Here is a 9,709-nt window from a genome sequence, read left to right as displayed (position 1 = left end):
ACCAGGCTCATAAAAAGAGAAAAACCTACAAGAGGAGGAAAATAATCATTCCCTTGTCTGTAAGTAGGTAGCTGATGTCCGACTTGGTTTTCCACAGCCTCATCATCTCTCCTGAACCTTAAATGTATTCTTGCCTTGAGATGTCTCTGTCTGGGTATGATTGGGGGGGGGGGTCCTCAGTAAATCTGGTATTAAAGGTAGCTTTCAACCAGAGAATTTCACTGTTATTAAATGGACTATGAGAAGCAATTGTGCATTGCAAAATGATTTCCAGTTAATCCAATATGTCTGATGGGTTTGGGGGGGCGGGGTTGTTTGCTTGTTTTGTTTTTAAACCTAATCTTATGTGTGGAAAAAATCCAATATTTTAGGGGCAGGGGAGTTATTGTATAGTTAAGTGCAATATTCATGTAGGATTCTATTTTAAATGCCCTTCAATACCAAACAAGGTAATCTAAGGGCCAAACTAGACATTAGTAGGGGAAGGCATAATTTGCAGCAAGATGCAAGAGAGGTGTGGGGGGGTGTTCCTTCCCCCACCCCACCCCATCCTCTGCCATTAGGTGTGTTTGCCTGCAATGCATCATGAGCTGAGAGGGCTGCAGGGGAAGAAATGGTGAAGCCATGTCCAGGCTGCGAATGGCATGGACATGTGCACACGCACGCACACAAACACAGAGCTTTGTGCTTCTTCAGCAGGCACCAGTGGGTCTTAAACTTTGTTCTTCCTGAGGCCCGCTATTCCCCATTGCTTGTTCTTTAAGCATCACCGCCATTTTTTACATTAGTAGTAGCAAAATGTGTGTGCGTGCGTGTGTAGCACCAATTACTAGGACTCATTACATTTGTGTTATGGCTGGATGGATAATAGATAGATAGATGATAGATAGATAGATAGATAGATAGATAGATAGATAGATAGATAGATAGATAGATACCCTATTCAGGCATACATCTGCTCATGTGTAGAGCAAAAGTGTGAAGGGGAATGTGGACATACATGCAAGGTTTTCTGATCACGGGAGCTCTGTAAGCACATAGGGAAAGGAGGTTTAAGCCTTTCCTCCCCAGCTGTGATCTCAGTAAAATAAAATAAAAATCCACCCTCCATGTAGGAATTGGCATTAGGAAGAAAAGGAAGCAGTGTGGTATAGTGTTGGACTGAGAATGAGTAGATCTGGGTTCTAGTCCCCACTCGGCCATGAAGCTTACTGGGTGACTTTGGGCTAATCACTGACTCTCAGCCTAACCTACCTCACAGGGTTGGTGTGAGGATAAAATGGAGAGGAGGACCACGTAAGCCACCTTGGGTTCCTTAGAAGGGGAAAAAAGTTGGGATATAAAAATAATAACAACAGCAACAACACCTCCCATCGAGCCCAACAGGAGGTTTTTCCTGAAACCTCCCGTTGCTGCCGTGCCAGTGACTCCCCCCACCCCACCCCCATGTGCTTGGTATTTAAGTATTAATTAAAAAAGATGATGTGATTGCTGATATTGTCAGTGTTGCTGCATAGGGCCCTTGGAATAAGGCAGCTTTCTATAGGGAATGGCTTTAGCTCAAGGGTAGAGCATATGCTTCGCATGCAAAAGGCCCCAGATCCTATCTGGCATCTCCAGTCTAAGATTGTAGATAACAGTGAGGTTGCAGCTGGTGGAGACTCAGTCTATGCCAAGAGGAGTGCCCATTCTGCTCAGTGTGGGCTGAGTAGCTCTGCGAAGCACCAGGCGTCACACGCCAGCCAGATCCCTCCCTCCATGCTGGGAGGAGGTGCAGAGCTTTGTGTCTCTCCCAGGACAGAGAGAGAAAAATGGGGTAGGGTGATGATGTCAGTGGCTGTGGCCACACCCCCTGACATCATCTGGCCCATGGTTGGCCTGGTGGGAGGCCATCCAGCCCCCTTCTAAAATGGTTCTGCACCCCCAATATATTGACTGTTCAGCAATACTATAGCCTCAGCTGAATAGCAGTAGGGATGGATGAGAAGTTAAGTTCAATCTAATTTTTTCTATGAACTTACCTAATTCACACCTCCAAAACTGATACATCAACCGGAACACACTTGTGTGCGGAAATTCATACTGTTCAGAATTTTTTGAAGTAATTCACAACTCAAAAAGGAGGGGCACAAAACTTCATATATTAAGGAAAAATATGCACAAAAATATGTATAGCAGGGTGTGCACCAAACCACATTATCCCAGGGCATAGTCTGAAGGCACTGCCACCTTGCTGAAGCGAAGCAGGCTTGGGTCTGGTCAGTGCTTGGAGGGGAAACCACCTGGGAACCACGTGTAGCCACCTTGAGTTCCACGATAGAAGAAAGGTGGGATATAAATAGGCTGACCGTATTTCCTTGAGACAAAAATGGGATATTGGGATGACAAAAACGGGACGGGGTTATGTAATATTCCGTATTCATGAAAAAGTAAGACGATAACAAAATGTTCATGTAATAAAACATGAACATATTGAGCTAACAATTATTCTTCAGTGACAGAACTCTTACAAAAAATTAGGTAGATGTACAGGGGGGCTGTATTTCACTGAGAGTTCTGCTGTAATAAAAAAATAGCTAACAGCCTGTTGTACCGAAATATGAGTCTGAAAAGTCTGAATCAAACTGAATGTAGGGCAGAAAGAATCTCTATGGGCGGAATGATGGTAGAAATAACAGTAAGACTCACCCTCCTGGCTCCCACACGCTGGATGGGGCTTAGCGAGCGCCTCTTGAATTCCCGGCCACACAGCAAACAAGCAAGGGGGTGGCGTCTGATCATTGCTAGCTCAAGAAGCCTGGCCCTGACTGGATAAAGTAAACGGAACTTCTTTCGTCACACAAGTAGTTTTACTGCACTTTATTAGCATAGAGCCTTATGATAAACGTGTTCAGTTTTTTACACAAAATTAAAAACGGGACAAAATTGACATATTAAAACGACGGGACAGTCGGGAAATATGGGGGGGGGAACAGTACTGTCCCATTTAAAACGGTATGTATGGTCAGCCTAGATATAAATGTAATAATAAATAAATAAAATAAAAATAAAAATTATATTAGGGTAAAATCACTTGCAAAAAGTGCACACACATCAGGAAAAGTGTGTACAAAAATATGTATATTAGAAGAAATGCACATGAAAATATGTACAATTTTTCGTGCAGACTGTTTTGGGTTTTTTGTCCGAATACAAAAACTGATGGGGAAATGTGCCAGAATGAACTTACAGGCAGAAAACTGAGTGAGACCAACACTGACACTTCCACCAATTCCTGTTCACCAGCCATTCAGTAGGTAGAACCAGGTTTCCTGTCCAGACTGCAATTGCTGTGAAGTTTTTCTGCCAATCACTTTGCAAAGGAAATGTGAAACTCTTAACCGCAAATGCGCATTGTTTGTTTCAAAAACCTCCAAATGAGGAGTCACAATAGGGACGTCAGAAAGACCTGAGGATCCTTTCCTTGACAGTGTTCCCCCTCCCTGTGATCACAGTCATGCACCGGAGAGATGATAAATTAATGTTTTTATAGGAGACATGATGGGGGGGGGGAGGAAAAAACTAACATGAAAGGAAGCTAACAGCTGCAATGAGCCTAAAAGGCAACAATAGAAAATCCCTTGTCAATGGCTGCCTGTTTTCTATTAATGAGAATTCAGGACAGGTTTCTGGTAGCTTTATAATTCTTTGTATAGAAAGTCATAACACAGATAATTGCTACACATGTACCTTACCACTGTCTCCCGTGATTTTAATTCTCCCCTCCTCCCTTCCATCAGACCTGGAATTAAAAGCAATTTGTTGGAGAGCTGTTAATGACAAAATGTTGGCATGCTACTCAAGATCTCAAGTTGACTGTGCAAGTCCTGGTAAATCTGTATTATCATTGCGAATAATCTCCACATGACTACTTAGTGTGCAAAATGCTTTACAGCGCCTTGGTCTTTTTGATCTTGGAGTTGCATGCATCCAGGAAGTAGCTATAGTTCACAAATCCTTATGCCACAATAAATCTCTGTCTTTAAGGTGCTACAAAACTTCTGTTGGGTTCACGTTTGCTCTAGCAGACCAAATGCAGCCACCTCTCTGGAAACAGTGACACAGGAAGAGCCAGTGTGGTGTAGTGGCTAGAGCGCTGGACTGGGAGCTGGGAGATCCGGGTTCTAGTCCCCACTCAGCCACAGAAGCTCACTGGGTGACTTTGGGCCAGTCACAGACTCTCAGCCCAACCTACCTCACAGGGTTGTTCTTGTGAGGATAAAATGGAGGAGGATTATGTACACTGCCTTGTGTTCCTTAAGGAGGAAAAAAGGAAGGATATAAGTGAAATAAATAAATAAATAAATAAATAAATAGGAAACTGCTGCAGGGACGCTCAGCCCTGATATCATCCAATAGCTGAGTTCCATTGGGTTTACTCCCAAGTAAGTGGGTATAAGACAGCAGCCAAAATATCTCTCACTGAATTCGGCAGGACTTGAATGTGCTTAACCTTGGCTGGATAGTTCCTGCTATTAGGTGGGTGCAAATTTTATTTTCCCAAATTCAGGTATGTGGAATGCTGCATCTGTGCCTAGGTTCAGTAATGGACTGGGTGAAGGCCAATAAACCAAGACTCAACAAAATGGAAGTAGTGTTGGTGGGTGGTGTGTCTGGCTGGGTAAGTGGCTTTCAGAAAGCCTCTAAGTGGACTTTCACTCCCCTTGAAGAATTAGGTTCCTAGTCTGGGAGGAGTTAATTGACTGAGCTTTAGTCACTAGCTGCTGCAATGACATCTGTGGCACATAGCATCTTTCACTACCTAAGGCTGGTTTGCCACTGTGATCCTTGCTAGACAGAGATAAGCTGGCCCCAGTTATCCATGCTCAGATAACCTCAAGCCTAGACTACCACAATGCATTGGATATGGGGCTCCCTTGGAAACTGCACCTGATCCAAAACACAGGGTGAACATAGGAAGCTGCCTTATACCGAGTTAGACCATTGGTCCATCTTGCCCAGTATTGTCAGTACTGACTGGCAGCGGCTCTGCAGGGTTTCAGGCAGGAAGTTTTCCAGCCCTACCTGGAGATGCCAGGGATCGAACCTGGGGCCTTCTGCGTACAAATTATGTGTTCTTCCACTGAACCACTGCTCCTCCCTCTGGTAATGCATAAGTGGCCACTTTTTGTTGTTGTTCAGTCGTTCAGTCGTGTCCGGCTCTTCGGGACCCCATGGACCACACCACGCCAGGCCTTCCTGTCCTGCGCTCTCTCCCGGAGCGTGCTCAAGTCCATATTCATTGCATCGGTGAAGTGGCCACTTATGGGTTGCCAAAAAAAAGAGGAAACGCGTCACAAATAAAGGATGAACGAGGACACGAGTTTGCATAAAATTTGCTTATGCTAATGTATTTACACAGATGCAAATGCAGATATAGTTATTCTGATTTAAATATAAATGGGATACATCTCACCCTAGTGGGGAAGACTGTGCCCCATTGACTCTGTGTGCCTGTTCATTGATATACATCTGGCTGCTGCTGAAAACAGCAGCTGCGTGTTTTAAGTCTCCCCTCCCAGTCTGTAATATCCAGTACAGTTTACTTGTGTCAGACATCATGGTTTGTGTTCCCCTGCCCACATCCCACACCATTAGCTGGCACTGGCAAAAGAGACATGGAAAGGCAAAGGAAGCTCTCTTATAGCAAGTCAGAATATTTGTCCATCTAGCCTGACGCTATGTACTCTGCTCAGCAGCAACTCTTCAGGGTCTTGTGGGGAGGTCTTTCTCATCACTGATCCCATTTTTAACTGGGGATGTCAGGGATTGAACTTGGGACCTCTGCATGCAAAGTGTGTTGTGAAGATTTGAGGCCTACAAAGGCAAGAAAAAAGCTCAGGTGTAGAGGCCTGGAGTTTTGTTTTGTTTTTTTGTTGGGAGGGGGTATCCCTGAGAGGAGTGGTTTCATTTCCCCAGTTAAGTTTCATTTCTCCAGGTTTGAAACAGGACTTTCGGTTTTGAGGGAGAAGGGTATATAAAGAGAGCAAGAGAGCCAGTAGAGAGAGTCAGGAAGAGCAGAGCACAAAAATGGAGCAGGAAGAAGCAGCCTGGAGAAGTCTAATTGCAACTAGGGTAGAGGTACTTGCGTTTTGAAACTATTATTTTCTCTTAATGCCTTTTGTATCCCTCAGCTCTGTTGTATAAATACCATTAGCTGTAATTTTGCTTGCTTTAATTTACCAGTAAACTATTGTGGTTAAACCCTGTGTCTTGAGTATCAGTCACCTGATGTCTACAGCCTAAACCCCACGTTACTGGGAAGGGGAAGGTAAAAGAAGGAAGGTGGGACTCTTAAGGAGGCAAGAGATCCTTAAGGAGTTGCTCAGGGGGTCCAGGTCATACCCTGACACGTGTACTCTGCCATTGAGCTACGGCCCCTAATGCAGGATGTCAGGAAATGGGTAAGAAGTATTATATAGTCACATGCACCCCAATTCCCTGAGCAGCGAGGTTTCCTGAATTCCAGTGCTTACCCTGGATTGGTTTTCTTTGGATGAGGTTATAGGAGACTTATTCAGGTTTGAAATCAATGGATCCTTTTTTTGACAATGCAAATGAAGGCACAGTGGCCCCAATCCATATCAGGACTGCAGCAGGGGGCAAAGTGTGAAAGCCCCCCTACGCGCCATGCTCCCCATGCTCTCAATTTGTAAAAAGAAACAAAACTGCACTCAGGGCTTTTTACCTATACAGGGGAGGTAACATGTAGTTTGGCTGTCTGAGTCAAGGACTACAGAGTTGGAAGTAGGGATGTCAGAGAAATCCATAATGGATTCAGATGAGTTCAGATTACTGTGAATCTGACCTGTGGATTCCACAGTGGACCAGCTTTTTCTGAGTCACATGGATTCTGTTTTTTCACTCTGGGGAGGGGAGGGCAGGATTTGTGCTAATTGGCATTTGCACAAGTACACGTTAGCGCTAGTGAGTACTTGTACAAATCCACATTAGTTAATGAGCATTAGCATTAATACAAATTAGTGCTAATGCAAATTAGTGCAAATAGAATGAAATTCTGGTTTTAAAAAATAAGATTCCGTTAATGAGCAGATGACACAATGAAAGATGCCTGACAACTCATGAAACATAGATGGAATAGACTTCTGGTAGGAGCCATGTCACCCTGGCAAGCGTCCTGTGGAGGCTCCACAGGTTGCTTCCTCAAGCAGCTTTTAAAAGGTTGAAAAACCTCTTCATCTTCCCCTGGAATTAAAAGGGGAAGCTAGAGTACCATTTGGATAAGATCTTGGAGGAACAACTCCTTTTGCGGAGCAGCAGAAGAGCTGGACTCTAAGGTCAGTTTTCCGGAGCATCATCTACTCAAAGCTGTTTTGAAACTCCTATGTAATTAGGAGACTTCAGGGCTGACGAGCTCCAAAAGTATTTATGAATTAAAAATACCAACTGATATCTGAGGACCTGCAAAATCTGTTGAAGTGACTGTTTGTAATTACACTTACTTGCTTTCTTTATGGTAGAGAAAGATGGCAGCATCATGGGGAAGGAAAAAAAGCCGCAGGACCACCGCCAACTCCCCCAACCCCTCCCTTGGCAAAGGTTTTTAGAGATGCCGGAGATGTAGAGGAGTTGCTGACTCTGATAAAAACTTTGTCTTATCAATTAGCAGAACAGGCTAAGAGGCTGGATACAATCCAAGATTCTATTACTAACCTTCAAGGGCCTGTGGATTTAATTAATAGTTCTTTGCAAAAGATGGAATTGAAGGTTAATGCTCACCAAGACCAGGTGTCTGCACAAGAGGCAGCTATGCATGCCTCCCATAATACCCTGTCTGCGAGAATTTCCCAACTGGAGGCATACACTCATAGAGCGAATCTGCGTATCCTTGTATCAAAGATCTGCCTGCTGATATAAGTCTGTCTAAATTCTTGGATAAATTTCTGTATGAGCTACTCCCTCTGCCATCTGATTATTTACTTGATATTGAGCATGCATACCGTGTTCCAGGTCCAGTTTGTGGCATCAAAAGGACTGCCTATACTGTTATAGTTCAATTTGCAAGAGTTTCTACAAAATCATACTTTGCGCTTGGCAAGAGAAGTGGGAGAATTTTTGAGGGGCCCACATGAGACAAAGTTATGTTATTTCCGGATTATACTAAAGAAATTGCTGACAAAAGAAGGCAATTTGCCAAGGCAAGAAATCAGGCAAGACAAATGAATCTGCAATATCATATCAAATACAGAATCATAGAATCATAGAATAGTAGGGTTGGAAGGGGCCTACAAGGCCATCGAGTCCAACCCCCTGCCCAATGCAGGAATCCAAGTCAGAGCATCCCCGACAGATGGCTGTCCAGCCTCGCCTTGAACGCCTCCAGTGTGGGAGAGCCTACCACCTCCCTAGCTATAGGGAGCTATAAATATCCTGCTATAGTTTGCATTTTTTTTTTGAAGGCCAGATGAAAAAGTTTTTAAATCATGAAATGGCGGAGGCTTGGCTAGCTGGTGTTCAAAGTAAGGTACGGGAGACATCTTCCCCAGCCTCATGAGCTGGGAACTTTTCAATTCTTTTTCCTTTTTGGATTTGTTTGGGTTATAAGGTCCAGGCAATATGCCAGTCCAGAGGACTGTTTATATATATTCCCTTTTTTCTCTCTCTCTTTTTCTTACTTCCTCTTTTTTTACATTAGACATGATATACTGTATAATAAAATTCCTGTTTGTGTGTGCATAGATATGTATACATTCATATATAGATTTAGAAATGACACTATCTAAAATATAGATAGCATAAAGTTATTATTATTACTTATCCTTTTTAATTTCCTTCCTTTTTATTATTATTACTATCATTGTTATGAGACTTTGATTAGTAATATTTTTGGCTGGTTAAATTGTTAAGTTTTACTATTATATGTTAACTGAAGGGCAATATATGGTTATTGGAAATGAATTGTAGGCCTGCTCCCTTGCTATAAGACTGATGATATGATATTGAAATGTAAGGTTGATTATCTATGCTGTACTGAATTGTAATATTGGCAATGTTATAGGTATAACTTTTAAGTAGAATGATATTTGAAGTTTGTGTGTAATGGAGTTTAAATTTAATCCTTTTAAGTAACTTTTTATATTTTTTCTTTTTCTTTCTTGCTTTTCCTTCTTCCTTTTCCTTCTTCTGTTTTTTTTTTTTCTTTTTCATTATTGCTGTGTCCTCCTAAGAATACTGTATTGCTGGAAATTGTAGATAATGACTAGGTTGTTGGTACTGTTTATTTCATTTATAAAGATAAAAAATAGAATAAAAAGTATTTTAAAAGAAGAAGAAAGAAACACAGATGGAATAGATGTAACAAAATCCATACATCCCTAGTTGGAAGCAATCTAAAGGGGTCATCTTCACCAACCCTTCAGTTTAGAAGAATATGTTATGTCACATTGTAGCCCAAGGACTTGGCTTGGCCAGCTGCTACCAATCAGATAAGACCAGCTTTCCCCAGCCTGGGTACCCTGCAGATGTTTTGGACTTCAATTCCTATCAACCCCAGGTTGGGGAAGGCTGGATTAGATAACAGTAGGTTAGTGATGGCCCAAGAATAAAGTATACTTTACAAGTGCCTCCATTGCTGACCTCACCCCACACTCAGGAAAAGGGATAATCCCAAGGGTGTCTTTGGTACAGATTATGCAGAAAGACTCCCCCT

The sequence above is a fragment of the Heloderma suspectum genome, chromosome 4, assembly GCF_057233095.1.
Source record: "Heloderma suspectum isolate Gila_16-S chromosome 4, 16-S_ref, whole genome shotgun sequence".
In the NCBI taxonomy this organism is placed as follows: Eukaryota; Metazoa; Chordata; class Lepidosauria; order Squamata; family Helodermatidae; genus Heloderma; species Heloderma suspectum.
The sequence above is the reverse complement of the archived record's forward strand: the minus strand, read 5'-3'. Positions refer to the sequence as shown.